A 16310-nucleotide genomic window follows, 5' to 3' on the forward strand; every position below is an offset into this window, starting at 1 on the left:
TCCTTACTTATGAGCCGTAGGTGAGTGAGGAATGGTTTCTCGAGTGAGGCGATTGCAGTCGAGTTGCACATTATATTTTTCCTACAGTTACCATAAAACAAATTAATTGGTACGTGCCTTCACGTTGCAAATCTGGAGTGAGATAAAGTAATTAGAGTGAGACAATGTTAACATTGTCTCACTGATGAGCGAATTGGCCTCTTTGCTTTCTCAAATCAGTGAGAGAACATGTACGTTAGGTACATTGTTAGGAAAAAGTTTCTTTTCAATAAAGTTTTTTTGTTGTTGCAATCGTATTAAGTTGGTATTGTTTAGTTATTTGCATATCAGAATTCGAATCAATATAACCAAGATGACAATCTAAGATCCTTTACAATGAGTCTCTCTCTCATGGGTCAGAGACGTCAATCTTGTTTGAAAGATCAAAATCTGTTCAACATTTATTCCTAATGGGGTAAGTATGTACATAGGCATTTACAATGCATTTGTAAACACTACAACAATAATTTTAAACAATAAATAAATTTAATGGACCAGCAGGGATTAGAGACTAAAAGATGCCTAAGGCGTTATTAAAAAATGAAAAATTACCTTTTTAAGGGGTTTAACATAAAAAAAGTTTGATAATCAGGCTAATGCAGGTTTTATACAGTTTAAAAATGTTTTTACAATCATGCGATACACAATTTTACACCTTAGGTTCATTCATAGTTAGTTGATTACCTTAAGATGTTTGGTTTATAATATAGCATTGCATTTTAAAATGTAACCACACTGAATAAAAATATAGTCTCAACAAATTACCCAAACCTAAAATAATTACTATATACTTTTATCAACGTTAAATATTTTAAACAAAATCGAACGTTCTACAATTAATAACCATCAACCCTCTCTCTTCATGGATAAATCCAATCCAACTTCCGTTAATTAAATTACGGTAATTGAAATTTCCGTTAAAATATTCCAGAGTGTAAGATTAGCCCTGTTGTAATTGGGGCTGATGGATTAGGGAAGAATAATTCAGCGTTTAAGACAACTCGCCGGGGATTTGACGTCGGCAGCTGTTCCGGAAAAAGAAATGATTAAGGCTTTAGGGCTACAAGATTTCAGCTGATGGGTAAAAGAGGGGACTTTTTAGTGGAGGGTTGGTAAGAAGTCGAGCACTTAACAGTGGAGATAAGAAGTGGGAGCAGATAAAGGAAAATATTATTGGTGAAGTGTTAGTGCGCCTGCCTCCCCCTCCCCGGCAGGAGGGATGGGAGGGAGGGGAGGGGATGGGAGCCTGTGTCTGGAGCAGTGTACGTCCGGATCGCACCGTGGCCACGTGCTCTCTTGGATACTGTGACTAAAATAGTGCGTCCCTCCTGATGTCGCACCAGTGAAAACGGTAGGAGCCAACGTCAGAGCTGCTTATAGCTTTAGTACTTACAATGTAGTTTTCGGTTAGAAAATTCGAAGTAAACAAAGAAGTATACCTCTCGTGTTAATTTAGATTACTTTAGTTACAAAAAGTTTAAAAGGTTACTTACAGACTATAACTTAGATATTTGTAATAATCAAAGTATTTAGACAACAAAGAAAAAAATCTCAGATAAACCAGTTATAACGGAATTTTATTTATGATTAAATCTTTAAACCAACGTCGACAAAGAACCGCACGTGTTTCGTATTTAGATTACTCTTAAGAATAATGAGAATTTTCTTGGATTGCTACAAACCACTTACATTTATGGTCGTCAATCACATTAAAAGATTTATATAAAAAAAAAAAAAAAACAATAGTCTGTATATACAGTATAGTTACTCTTTGTTGAATCCTTAAAAGTCTACGATAAGAGGTGAACAGGTAGCGTATTTAGATTGCATTTGGGAATTACAAAGATTTATTTAGACAGTTACAGACACAACTGTTATTTAGCAAAGTTTTATGAAGTTGTAAATGTATTGTGACATACGTTTCAGAAACAGAAAAATACTCTTTACCGATTATTATTTTAGATATCACCTTAAAAATAAATAACACCAATAAAAAAAATTTCTTAACCTGTTACCTGTTTTTACCAAAGAGCTGTATGTACGTATTGCTAATATAGATTAGTTTAACTAAAAACAACAATAGCATAAGCTTTGGGTTATAATTTTAATTTAAAAACTATCTGCATTATCATGTGCTTTAAATACCTTCAAATTATAAGGGAAAAAGTAATTTCTGAGAATGATTATTCCCAGTTAAATCTTTAGAGGAAAAGTATACGATTTAAAAGGGTTTTCGCCATGACCTTCCTTATGACTTAACATTAACAAAATAAAATTAATCTGTAGTTATATTATCACAAAATCTGTTTAGTTCGTATAGAATCGTCATATATTTGAATACATCTGCAAGGTTTTTTTCATCCTCCGACGTTTTATATTTAGAAACCAACATGTTTATGGCAGAACGCTATTTTTAGTAGACATGGAGGAAAATTTACATTACAATGTAGGCACTATGTTTAACTTGCATTCATTTTTTAATTTTGTTTTAAACTCGTTATTAATAGAACTAAGTCTTCCGGAACTTTTTAGATGCTTAGGAGGGAGTCCTCCATGGAAACTTACCTTGATAGACACCTAGTACCATCCATAATTTAATGGATTTGTAGGGGGATAGAGGTGGGGCCTCGGAGCACGAGGTTCTAGATTCAAGTCCAGCCAACCATCAATGGATTTTATCTATGTGATAATGCCACGACCCTTTTGGACTAGTCTGAAGTAATGTGTAGAACACTTCCCGTTCAAGGGTTCTAGCATGTGAAGGTGAAATGAAATGAAATGAAAATCCTTTATTTCAACAGGTTACACTTAACCAGCATACAATGTATGCTGGTTATGATATACTGGCTAATATACTGCATAGAGTATAAAATATTACTCTAGAATAGGATATAACTTACAAAAGTTACAAAGTGTATAATATATATTATTGATTATAATTTAAAAAAACAATTTTTTTATAAATAATCAAATAACAATGAATATGCTATTTTTCAGTAGATTTTATTTATTGACTTCATATTGTATCATTGTACCAAAATCATACTCTGTAAATGTTGAAGCAAAGAGTATTATCATGTTATGCTTAAAATAGGAACGAGTTATGTTTAGAGTGCAATTTTCTGTATGAAAAGGAGATAACAGTAGCAGTTATTTCTGATAACCAGAGCTAATATTCCACTAAGAACCTATTTGTATGATACGGTTCCATTAGGAGCAGCAAATTTAAATTAAATCCCCTAAGCTACTATAATGGCTTTAACCTTTTAGGCGACCGTTCATTTATATTTTACTTGGTTTTAAATTCATTAAAATTTGATCATAATACAATCTTATATAAATTGGTTTTATTTTAAGACATTTTTTGTTGTTGTAGTTGTTGTCTAATTTGTTTGTTTGAGATGAAAGCTGTTGTCATGACACGGAATTCAATAAACCAATTTAATTTTGTCTAAGTATAGTATTTTGAATCACTCACAGTCATGCGTTTATTTTTAATTAAAATTTATTGTTTTATCGTATAATTAATTGTAGTTTTGTTCTCTTGAAGTGGAATCTGTGATACATTGTGTATACATTTTTTGACCTGTTTCGCTTTATGTATCAGTTAAACAAGTAGTAAAATAAATAAAAATAGTAAAATACTCGTTTATGTTTTACAATAGCTTATATTCGTTAGTTTGACAAAATAAAATTAGGATTTGGGAAAATCATCGCAAGACCAATCGAACTATTATATCCCATTGAAGAATCCGATTTCAGTTATAAATAATAATTGGAGGGGTCAGAACAAATAACTTACCGGAAGTGTTAGTAACTACAATATCTTTAAGCAGCTGTAATTTGCATTTGCTTAGTTTATTTAGTTAATCATGAAATAGTAAAAAAAACTTAAAAAATACAAGCAAACAAGGTAAGGATAGTACAACTTAAACTCTCGTTTAACTAGAAATCATTTAACTTATTATATTAAAGTAAAGCAGGCAAACCAATGAATTAACAAATAACCCACGACCAAACACCGTTAATTCCGTTAATTTCGTAAGAAAATATACCATAACGAAACGAATAGTTTCATACATCGGCAAAGAATGTACAATTTCACTTTGTACATTGTTTAAATTTCTAGTTTTTCTGCTTTACTGCTATTATTAATTCCATACTTTGCAAAAAATCTATTTTTAAGACACTTGACTTTTAAAAAAAATTAACATAAATTTGGAGAGCTGAAACTTTCACTATATTTAGTCTAAAAAAACGTGTTCTACGTTGGTTCTGCGTTACTCCTAATAGTAAATTGATATTTTTTTGTGTACTGACATATTTCTATAACATTTTCAAATGCTATTATTATTTATAGTTTAACAAAATAATAAAATACCACTAATGATGTTTTCCTCACAATAAGAACTTAAATATTTTTTTGATAATTTACCAAGATGCAGGTCCATAATAGAAATAGCAACATAATTAAACAAACAAGTAAAGTAAAAAAACTTTCTTATTCTTCGAGAACTGCGCGCATAAGACCACATAAAATCTGAACCGTTTTGATATGGTAAGACCTTTAAGTGTGCGAAGGTATTTTATCGTAAGAAATTCTAAAAATGATCCTATTACATTCCTAGAATGTATAGTATGATTGTTATGCCCTAAGCGTTATGGATTACAAATTATAAGAGAAAATCAGTTAACTAAAAGAGATAGTTGAACAAAATAAAACTTTTGATTTAGTTTATCGGTAGGATCAAAGTGAAGAATGCAGTTTCATCGAAATCGCAAATGATTTTCGGGAATTGCGATTGAAAAATACCGGATTAAGGGAAATCCATCAAATCTATTTTATACATATTGGCAAGCTTTACTTTATCGCTTTCATTCCATTTAGATTATTAGAGGTGGAATTTCATCTCACCAATTAACGTCATTTGCTTTTTTTAATTATAATTTTTCCCCAACCAATTAATGTTAATATCATTTCTAATGAACAAGTTATAATTTGAGCATATCATCGAAACAAGTTCAAAAGTAATTTGATTCGTCTTTTGGTGTTCTAATAGAGCTTAAAAAATCCTTACCAAAGCTTTGCAGTTGGCTGCGTACATAAATCATTTATCTTAGACAACGTTTTTAATATTTGACTAATATGTTTTAAAGAATTTCTTCATGTTTCACTTAATGGAGGAGCGAGCTGGTGTAGTGGTTAGAGCGCGGGACTTCGGTCCCTGAGGTCCCGGGTTCAAATCCCGCCAAGTCACCAATGGATTTTATCGAAGTGATAAAGCCGCAACCCCTTAATCTAGCCCGAAGTAACGCGAGAAACAATTCCAGGCTCGTGCCTAGCGTCCTAGAACAAATAAGGTTTCACAAAAACATTTAGTAATTTTAAATATTTTAGAAGGTAAAATTTATAGTGCTTTCCGACGTTGATACATATTTAATTTAGCCAAAAGTTAGCGAAGTAAAAGTTTAATTAATGGTGTTTGATTAAAGTTTAATTCTTGTTTTAAAATACAATGTTTCACCTTTACAAATATTTACCCAAGTACAAAGTGACGATTGTCAGCTCGAATCATATTGTGATATCGATATTTAAAAATAACACTATACTATTTGGGAACACAAGAATCTTGTTCACCCAGCCATTTAGCAAAAAATATCATTTACTAAATATTATTGATAAAAATACCTAAATGTATTAATTAATTGTGCTAGGAGGGTTGAAGCTATGCTGGTTGGCAAATCCTTTCATTGTGCCAAAGTAAAAAAAAACTAGGTAGTGTGATACCAATTTTAATCATCAAACATTTCTAAAATACCAATAAATATCGGCGCTAGACAACTATTATAGACCATCGATATTCCTAAACAACAATATGTAGCAAAACCAAATATTGCTACCTGTCTATCTGAAGAACGCGGACGAAAAAACCATTCTATTTTCGTTGCGGGAGAGGCTGTTGCATCAATCTCAAAGAGAACGCCAAACATTCAAGTATTTCAGGTATTTTAAGTAAATCTTCTCTCCTGGAATTATAAGTGCTCTAGAGTTGTTATAATTTCCTAATAAATTCTAAACATCTAATAATAATTAAGAAAGCAATAACAAAACATCTAAGAGGGTGTATGAGTTTTTTTAGAATGAAATGTGACATTGTATATTGCGTTCATTTCAATAAAAACATACATTATATTGACATTCAATATTATGTTAAATAAATTTACTTTAAAAAAGCTATGATTGACATTGTAAATAAACGACCTTAAAACGGGTTTTAAATAGTTTGCCTACAAAGATGTGCTCAGTTGTTGTCATATTTTACCTAAATGAGAATTAACTTTAAGTAGCTCTATATATTCCAGACTTTTGAAATCGTGGAGATAGACTCTTTGAGGAAGGGAAGCTAACTGGTCTATTAGTAGAACACCCTTTGGTTTCTACGTTCATGGCTTCAAAATCCGCCAATCATCAATTTATTTTATACAATACGAAAAGGCTTCATTTGCATTGCGTCAGGAGTTAAAAAAATACCTAACATATTAAATATGCATTAAAAAAAAATTAAAAAGGACGGACACACAACAATACACAACAAACTTTTGAGTCTGCATAGATTGAAAACTGACGACCCGTTTTGTTACTGTTTAAGTAGACGGTGATGATAATAACTGGCAAACAATACCAGGTAGGATTCAAAAGAACGCAAAATTAATGAAAGATCCTTTTCAGCTCGTGTATGGTACATTTGTAGAGTTCGTTGAATATTTCAATCATTAAAGTGAAAAAGTTCTTACTTCCAAGTTTTAATACCATAATTAAGAAGTTAGAAGAGTAACCACAATCAAAAATAATAAATTAGACCGTATTGGTTCTTTTTGATTATTATTAATAACTTATATACAGTAACATTGACAGTAGTATTTAGCCTTATTTTCTAAGCTGATAGAAAAATTAAACAAATCTTGAATAACTTGCTGATTATATCGAATCTGTGTTTTCTTTCAAATACTTCATCGAAGAGCTACGTTAAAAAATATTTAGACTTGTATAGCCACAATTTATAAAAACAAAATTTTAAAACCTATGCTCAGTTCAGAAAACTGTTACTTTCAGATCTTGACTAGACATTTGAGTAGACTAATATGATATTGAGGAATGTATATATTAATATGACCAACCTAAACTAACCTAAACTGGAAACGGTTAATTTCACCCATGATGCTCAGTGCAGTAATGAACATAGCGAACTATATTTACATTTACCAACTCCAGAACAACAGTACTAGAGTTATGCAGTTGGCTACATACATAAATTACAGAGTCTACGACTTAAGCCTTCATTTACATTGCGGGAGTGGGAGATATTAACATTTGATAAATATGCTTCAGTGAAGGGTCTTTAGGTGTTTCATAAATATTCGTATTTCCTTTTCTTAAATTTTACTCGAGTACAAATTTATGATTTTCATTTCACATGCAAATTTTTTACTTGACTACGTTTATTAAATTTTAAGTAGTCACCAATGCCGGATTAAGACTTATATTTTAACCCTCAACGACTTTTAATGTTTAAATGTTCAGTACATTTTGTTACAATGTAATTTTCAGCAAAAATATAGTGTGAAGCTTTTAATCAAATGGATAGCTTCCTAATTAACAAAATAGTCAACAATGAACAATGAAGAAATGCAAAAAAAACTTTAACACTAAACACAAACTTATACAGCTCTATTCAATTTCATCATCTACACCATGCGTCTTTGCGAGAATGAAAAGTTAATTTCAATTGTGGTAGCTAACCTGATAATGAAAGTATTTATTATAGTGATTTTCAAACTGTTAGGAGGTAGGGGGGAGTAAGTAAAAAATCATATTATGGCAAACCTTTCTTGTTTTTTTAAATTCTGTTTTTTTATGTTCAATACTGATTTGTTATGTTACTAGAAACAAAAAAAGTAAACTTAATTAATTAACTCAGTGGTTAGCATGGATGTGAGCTGAACTAGATAGAGTTCGGGAGTTCATCTCACAAGGTCCTCGGTTCAAATCCCACCAATCACGAAATAATTGTCCTCTATGACAATATTACAACTGGCTGTTTGGCCTGTTGTTAAAGCGAATCCATGCTAGACACTGGGATGATAAGGTCGGACATCAAGGTAAATAAATAGAATGGATCACATGATAAAGCACCCTTAAACCACCCTAACCAAACCCAATTTCACTTTTACCTAATATTTACTGTGATCTGAGTAGCTAGGAGAATATATCAAAGAGCATTATCACGATTATTCCCCGAGAGATGGAGAGCATGGTGAAGCAGTTTGCGCGGTGTTTTGCATTGTAATGGGGTAGTAAACGTGTCTAGCCGCCAATTAACTCTTACTGTGTACAATGCATTAAAATGATTCATCTTGACATCTGCTACCAAACATTTAACATGTCGTTTAGTAAGCTCTTTTAGACACTCCAATGAGACCCAAAAGGTGAATATGAGGGTTTGAAATTAGTAATACGATTCTTCCTTTTCCCGGAGCAGCAAACCCAATTTTAGGCTTCTAAAATGAAACCCCAATTTTATTGGACTCATAATTTATAAAACAGGGTCAAATATGATATTTTTAAATAAAAATTGAAAAAAACTAGGTAAAATTATGGGCGATTTCCTTGTGTTGACATTTTAACGCATAGTTTAACAGTAACATAAAGCAGTGTGACTTAAGCCAGGTTTCCTTATAAAATTTCATTATATTGATTTTCAAACTGCTTTATTCATGGAATGTCCCTAATTTAAGTTTATTTTGTATGGCTTTTAGAATAACAATAATTATGTTATTCGGGTTTAATCCTCAAAATACAGCACAATATTGGGATACGTATGTTATTTTTAATCCCCCATAATACAAGGGAAAGGAACTGGGAATTATATTATCATAATTGGCTACCGTAAAGAAACATATTAAAACATTGACGCCAATTTCTAAAATCATGATTTTACGGTCTCTAACCTTTGAAATATATAATGCACATAATTATGTTTACTATAAGCAACAAAATACAAATAATAATGGTTATTTGAAAATTCAATCCAATTTTTACAAGCGTTATTTAACTCGTTTAACATCAGAAAGAACCTTAACAGTCATTTACGTAAGCTAACACTGTCACTAATGTTTCCACTAATCTCACTTAAATTAACGTAATTGTTCAAACTTAATATCAACATTATTTCGATACACCTATAGTGTCAAAAGAATTTATTTTCCAAGTAAAAAAGGAATGGAAATAACCAAATTTAAAAGAGGTTAGTCTATTTAAAAAAATCTTTCTATTTAAGATACTTTTTAGTTTTATCATGCCGTTAAAATGATTATTCTGTAACCCTTTGTTTAATTTGTAAACATTTAAAACCCATCAAGTAAATCATATTGGATAGAAGAGTTCAAATTACCTTCATAAATTAGAAAAGTATGACATAATTACACTTCAGCAGCTTCAGTAAATATATTTTCATTGGCTACGGCTATAATGTTCTTTATAGTGACTTAGACAAATCTTTTGACTGGAAGAATAGTTTAATACACTTGAATTCTTTTTTGCTCACTGATGAAAATTGAAATTAAATAATTAACATCTTACAAACAGGCAACGCAAAACATTTTTCATAAAACACAAAATCAAGTCCACTATGGTTTGTGTACAAAGTTACATGATACACACCATTAATTAGTAAACAGCACCACAAAGAAAACTCGCGACACAAATTAAAACTAGGGTTTATTAATCGAGAAGTAATTAAAATCTAATTTTCAATTTCCACGTGACAAAGTATTACAATGGAAATAAATTATATTAGGTGGGATTTTTGAAAACTCAAATGTAGGATACACGTTTTAGTTAATTAACTTAGTTTATTGTCAAAGCACTGTTAATATACCCGTTTAAAAAGTGTTACATTAAACCTTTTTCAAATTGCTCTCATTATTAGGGGGGATTTTTGAAAACTGAAATGTAAGATGAATGCTTTAATTAATTAACTTAGTTCATTGTCAAACACTGTTAATATACCCGTTTTTAAAGTGTTACATTAAACCTTTTTCAAATTGCTCTAATTATATTAACTTTACATACTTCAAACCTTGCTCTTATTAAATATACGGTAACATTGAATCTCCGGTTGCAGCATACCTATATATATATTTACGGTTAGAAAAGTGTGAGATATAACGAAATACGTTAAGTTCAGCACTTAAAATGACGTGGCAAAAGACATTAAACAAAAGATTAACATATTAAAGCGGTTGTCCTTACTGATATTTCAATATCTTAGTACATTTTTAATACTAATAAACATCTACAAAACTGATTATGTAGGCCTACCTACAAAAGTGTATTTTACAAATTTTCCCTTTCTATAGCTAGATTTGGTTAGTTAAAGCATGACAAATTATGGATACATAGATTTAAAGTGTAAACTTATATATTATATTTAAAAATAATGGATCGATGGCACCGAACTGGACCAGATTATTTTGCACAATACAGACAGAATTGAAAAAATCCAAGCCTATATTAAAGTTATTATTCATATAAAAGTTTCAGCCTGTTTTAAGCTCTCGTTAAGTTGCCTTATTAAACACAAAAACTCTTTCGTTTAAAAGCCTCTCCATCACGCCAATGTTAATGGCTACTTCCACTTTTTATGACGCCTCTTAATTCATCTGTTATAACGCAACAATATCTTCCCGTAAAGTATTTTTTACTAAGACCGTCTTTTAAAGTAGCCGTTTCAGTTCAGTTATCAGAATTGCAAATTTTTTCATCACATCATTGTTTACTTTCATAACAGTTACTCATAACACCATGGGTACCGGACCAATGAGGTTCAAGGATTAAGAGAGAAGAAGTAAAATTGTAATGATTCGAACTTCAAATAATCAGCTGTTCAGACCAATTTAATTGTTCAATGGTGCAATTAATTAGTGTTTTGGTACAATGTTTCGTTGCATCATTGTCAGGGGCAATGAGAAGTTAAACGAAAAAACATATCTTAGAAGTTATAAGTAATGATTTTTAGTAATTGAAACACTGTCGTGGGTAAAGTAGTGTACGCAACTCGCGTAAATAGTGTTAACGACACTTGTAGAAGTTTTTAAGGCAATCGCCAAGGCTCGTACCTTAAATTTTCTACTCGTGTCGTTAACACTATCTTTACGCAATCGTTGCCTAAACTAATATTACCATTACAAAAATCACAGCTATAGTTTATTGGTTTGCCTTATATAAAAAGAGATTTTCTTCTTACTATTTTAGTTGTTCGTCCTATTGTATATGAAAGGAAGTAAACAATAAAACTTGAAACATACACAAGATTTATTCTCCTAAGATATCAAAATACCGTCTACAATGGGATGTTTCCCAAACTGCCCTGTAAATTTAATTTTTTCTTTAAGTGTTTGAACTATACAGGGTGTTTTTTTTTAAACTTGCATCTTTATTTATGTAAAAACCGCAATAGATAGAAATATGCAGTTTGCGGGAATCATCTATTGACGTAGGGGGCCCAATGTTTTTGAATTCAACGTTACATTCACATTCCCCCCCTTTGCCCCCCTGCCCCAACTTATTTTTTTTAAATATCAAGGTGCCCCTTGTGATATATCAAATGAAAGAGCATGAAAAAAGAAAATGTTTGATGAAAAAAATTCAAAATCGGTTCATAAATTTGTAAGATATTACCCCCCTCCCTCCCTGGAACTTAATTTTTTTTTATAGCAAGGTACCCCTTGTGACATATCAAATGAAAGAGCATGACAAAAGAAAATTTTTGGTGAAAAACATTTTAAAATCGGCTGATGAATTTGTGAGATAATCCCCCCCCTTTTCCCCTACCCATAACTTGTTTTTTAATAGCAAGGTACCCGCCCTTGTGACATATCAAATGAAAAATAAATTTCACCAAACATTTTCTTTTTTCATGCTCTTTCATTTGATATGTCACAAGGGGTACCTTGCTATTAAAAAAAAAATAAGTTCTGGGAAGGGGGAGGGGGAAATATCTCTCAAATTTATGAACCGATTTTTAATTTTTTTTCATCAAACATTTTCTTTTTTCATGCTCTTTCATTTGATATGTCACAAGGGGTACCTTGCTATTAAAAAAAATTAAGTTGGTGGCAGGGGGCAAAGGGGGGAATGTGAATGTAACGTAGAATTCAAAACAATTGGGCCCCCACGTCAATAGATGATTCCCGCAATTAGCATATTTCTATCTATTGCGGTTTTTACACAAATAAAGATGGAGATTTTAAAAAAACACCCTGTATATTCTTTGGTATGATAACTAGTGTCTTATAGTGCTACAATGTTATATTTTCAATTATAAAACATGGAGTTTCAATTTAGCTCAGAACTTACTCCTAATCTTCAGTCTCGCATGGTATCGTCTAATCCTCATATCTGCGTTGCCGCAGCAATATAGAAGAGGGAGTACTTTCTTGAACATTGATAACAAGTTCGACTGTATTCGTACTTTAAGTGATTTTAATTTTCAAACAGTTTCATTCAGGTCACTTTTATTGTCTAACAAGAGTTTTAATAAAATTATTAACACACGATAAACTACTAACCACGGAAATAGAACTTCCAGAATAGGTTTTCCACAGTAATTAGGTTAATAAGTATTTTTCTATAAGTGGTGGATTCTAAAGAAAACAGTATATATTGAATTATAAAGTTAGTATACATTTTGTGTACCAATATTTTTTTGGAATAATGTGGCCTGGGGATTTTAAATTACCGGAGGAATACTTATAATGTATTGGCCCTAGTTATATATTGGCATTGCTAGACAATACAATTGGGTTATAGGCAATTAAATAGACAGATAAAAATTAAACTCTTTCTACAGTTATTTCTCTCTAAAATTTGTATTGTACTATGTTAACAGCAAATTTAAGGCATGAAAAGTAAATTGTAACTCAACCGAGCTTGAAGTAGTTTTTACCAATTTGGCAGTGTACGAAAAAAAATGTTTTAAACCAGAACAAGTATCGCTTCATAACAGTTTTTTTATGTTAGACCTCTAGTATTTTTTCACATACATTAAAATATTTAAAAAAACACGTACAAATTACATATTAGAAATACCCAACTGTAACAACAACTTACTTTGACTCCTGTGACAATTTGTTCCTTTACTCCTGTATTCATTTTGATTGAGGGGGTTTTCTTTTTCAGAGACATGGCTTTCTCTAATTTTAATTTTTACACTAATGTTTTCTAAATAGTAGTACACGTATTAAGGGTCTCTTAGGTGAAAGGTTGTGCTTTTTTATGAGAATAAAAAAGTCTAAAAGCCATAAGTTATTAGTAATTTCTTTTTTTTATAACTCTTTGATGGTAAAAACAACTCTAGTTAGTATAGAGGAAAAAGTATGATGGGGGCAAACAACCTTCAAAATGAGAATAGCCTAATGATGTTATCAACAAAGAGGTTTTTTTTGTTAAAAAAGGGTAATGAAGCGTAGGCTTGCAAAGACCAGGAAAGTATAAAATATAAGACCGACCATTTTGCCTTGATGGGAAGGCCTAAAAGCCGGAGATTCTCGCTAATATGAGCCTAATGAGGGCTTAAACTTACTTTTAAATCAACATTACTTTACGATTTTTGTTTAAGTATAGGCCGTAATTAGTTTTTTAAAGCCTCATCAGTGGTGTTTGCTACATCATATCTTAAAATGACATCTCTACCTTTTTAAAAATACCCCCTATAATGTGTTGTTACTTTGAGTAAAAATGTGTAAAGAGTAGGTAATTGAAAACATCAATAAGTACCAGTATACATTATTTTCTGTATAAACAATTGTTGTAAATTTGCAAAAACTATCAGTGGATTCACCTTTACAGTAAAGAATAAAAAATACAAAAGAAATACAAATTCATTTAATCTCTAACAAACACTAATCAAATGCTTGATCGAAAATGGTAGCTGGCCACGAGGACGTGTTTTTTTAGTAAAGCTTATTTCCAATTTAACTATGGTTGGTTATGTTTAATATTATTTTTATGGTCTCTGTTTATAAACACTAGTATGGAGTTTTTAAAGTTTTAAACTACTTTTAAACCTTTTTAAATAATATACACTTGCAAATTTAAATATCCATTTTAATTGATAACTAATGCATTTATATATATTTTATACTAATAATTAGTAAAAATTAGATTATTTTGTTTAACATGTATGTTGCATGTTTTACACAAATGAGTGGTTGATATTAGCTTTTCCTCTATTTTAACAAAAGTGCTTTTAGGTTCTGGCACAGAAAGGTCGCCAGGGACAATATTACTTTCCGTAAATGGTGTCATGCTAATGAAAATATGTTCGAGTAAAATGTTATTCCCAAACCAACCATTTTCAGTTTAAAAGTTTATATTTATATGTATGATTTTTTAGTATAAACATACGTATAAAGCTAGATGTACTGTTTTTTTTTTAATTTTGTATCATAAATAAGATTCATTAATATATATACTGTATATTTATAAAAAAATTTTTTGTCAACGCTGATTAAAATATTGTTATCAAGTTCTACACAAAAAATCTAAGCTTTCCGTAACCTATTTTATAATATAAAAATATCCATAACTAGTAAAAAATATTGAAAATTACTAAGATAATTTTAAGTGTTGGAATTAATAATATCCGTATCGTAGGTCAAAGGTTCATAAATAACTCAACAATTCTGCAGGGATCTTGTTTTCAACGAATGTCATCAGCGCTGCAGTGGCAATTAACGCCCGAATACAGACAACAGGTTTAGCTGTCACTAGTTTTTACAATATCCTTCTTTATTACGTGCGTTAATTTGGTAAGGGATTCAACTTTTTATGTTTTAATCCCTTTAATACAATAAAAGGAATATAAATTAGTATTCCTAAATTCTTTTTTATTCATTTAAAAAATAAATATAACAGTGTATGACAAATTATAGTGTGCATAATATGCCTACTTATTGTTTCTTATTGTTAAGATAATAGCAATAATAACACTTTTTGCTTATTGTTGAGGTGGAAAGATAAAAAAAAAATTTAATATTGGGAGGCAGTATTAATAAGAAAAATATCAGAATACACTTTGTAATTAAAGGTTTTTCTTCAAATGTCTGTTTAGGAAAATTGCTAAATAAAATAATAAAATATTGCAATAGTTATTTAATACAACTAAAACTATAAATTCAACATAAATTGTATTTGTAGTTAATCAACCCGCAATGAGATTCCAATCAGTAATGCTTGAGAAATTGTTACCTTTCCATCTTCTACAAAGAACAATTTTCGCCAAATTAGTTTGCAATTGAATTTGAATGTTGTAACATATTTTAAACTGGAAATTTTATTCGTAATTCATAAAAGTTAAAACACAAACTAGAAAAACTGCAAGGGCATTAATAAATTATAAATATGTAAAACGATTGAAACATTATTACATCATATTGCAAAGCATAGAACTATAGAGACAGTAGTTGACAAAATTGGTAAAGAAAATTTAATATAAAAAAATTTGTATATTTTGTGCCTAGCGTCGTAAGACAACTCAGGTTTCATAATATTGCTTTTGTGTTATTTTGCTCAAGTTCATTCAACTTTAATAATTGCAGATAAATTGCATACTAGTTTTGTGTCAGCTTCTAAATAACACTTCTTAACGTGAATCGAAAAAAAGTGATTTTTAATAGCACTATTATTTAAGCACTTTAAACAGTTGAACTGTTTATTATAAGATATATTTAGAATTGGGTTTAAACTTACAACGACAACAAAATTGAGGTAAATATTTATTATGTTTAATCTTGAAATGAGTAAAAAATGGATAGTTCCATTTCAAATTCTACCTATTGGGAAAACAAAATGTGTAATCAATGTTATGGATATTAATTAGTTAATTAATTAAATTGATTATCAAGCGATCGTCAAAATCTAAGTACAAATAATTGATTGTAATTGTCCCTGTAACAAAGCTAGACAATTCACAAAGTGAACAATCATGACTATACAAACAAAGACCTCAAGTGGCTTCAAGAGACGTTTCTGCAATTCAATTATGTTTATTAGGGTTTGTACCGCTTCCACACGGTTTGTATGCAAATTACTGTACGTAGTCTGGGGTAGTAAGAGAGCCGCGATATAGACTTTCTGAAAGAACAAATAAATGTTATTTGCTAATTAAGTTAGTTACGTTTATATTAGTTGTTGCATTGGAGTTTAAGAT

At 30.4% G+C, this 16310-nt stretch overlaps 1 protein-coding gene across 1 annotated transcript in view; it reads left to right on the forward strand.

Annotated features, from left to right (window-relative positions):
* The first annotated feature begins 1334 nt into the window (after positions 1 to 1334).
* LOC129002267 (lachesin-like) overlaps positions 1335 to 16310 on the forward strand; it is a 182307-nt gene continuing 167331 nt past the window's right edge. Inside the window, exon 1 of the mRNA XM_054429945.1 lies at positions 1335 to 1390. The gene's annotated coding sequence lies outside the window, so the exon portion shown is untranslated. The remainder of the gene's footprint in view (positions 1391 to 16310) is intronic.

The sequence above is a fragment of the Macrosteles quadrilineatus genome, unplaced genomic scaffold (genome assembly GCF_028750875.1).
Source record: "Macrosteles quadrilineatus isolate MER2022 unplaced genomic scaffold, UCM_ALF_1.0 Scaffold_9__3_contigs__length_116548681, whole genome shotgun sequence".
Classification (NCBI taxonomy): domain Eukaryota; kingdom Metazoa; phylum Arthropoda; class Insecta; order Hemiptera; family Cicadellidae; genus Macrosteles; species Macrosteles quadrilineatus.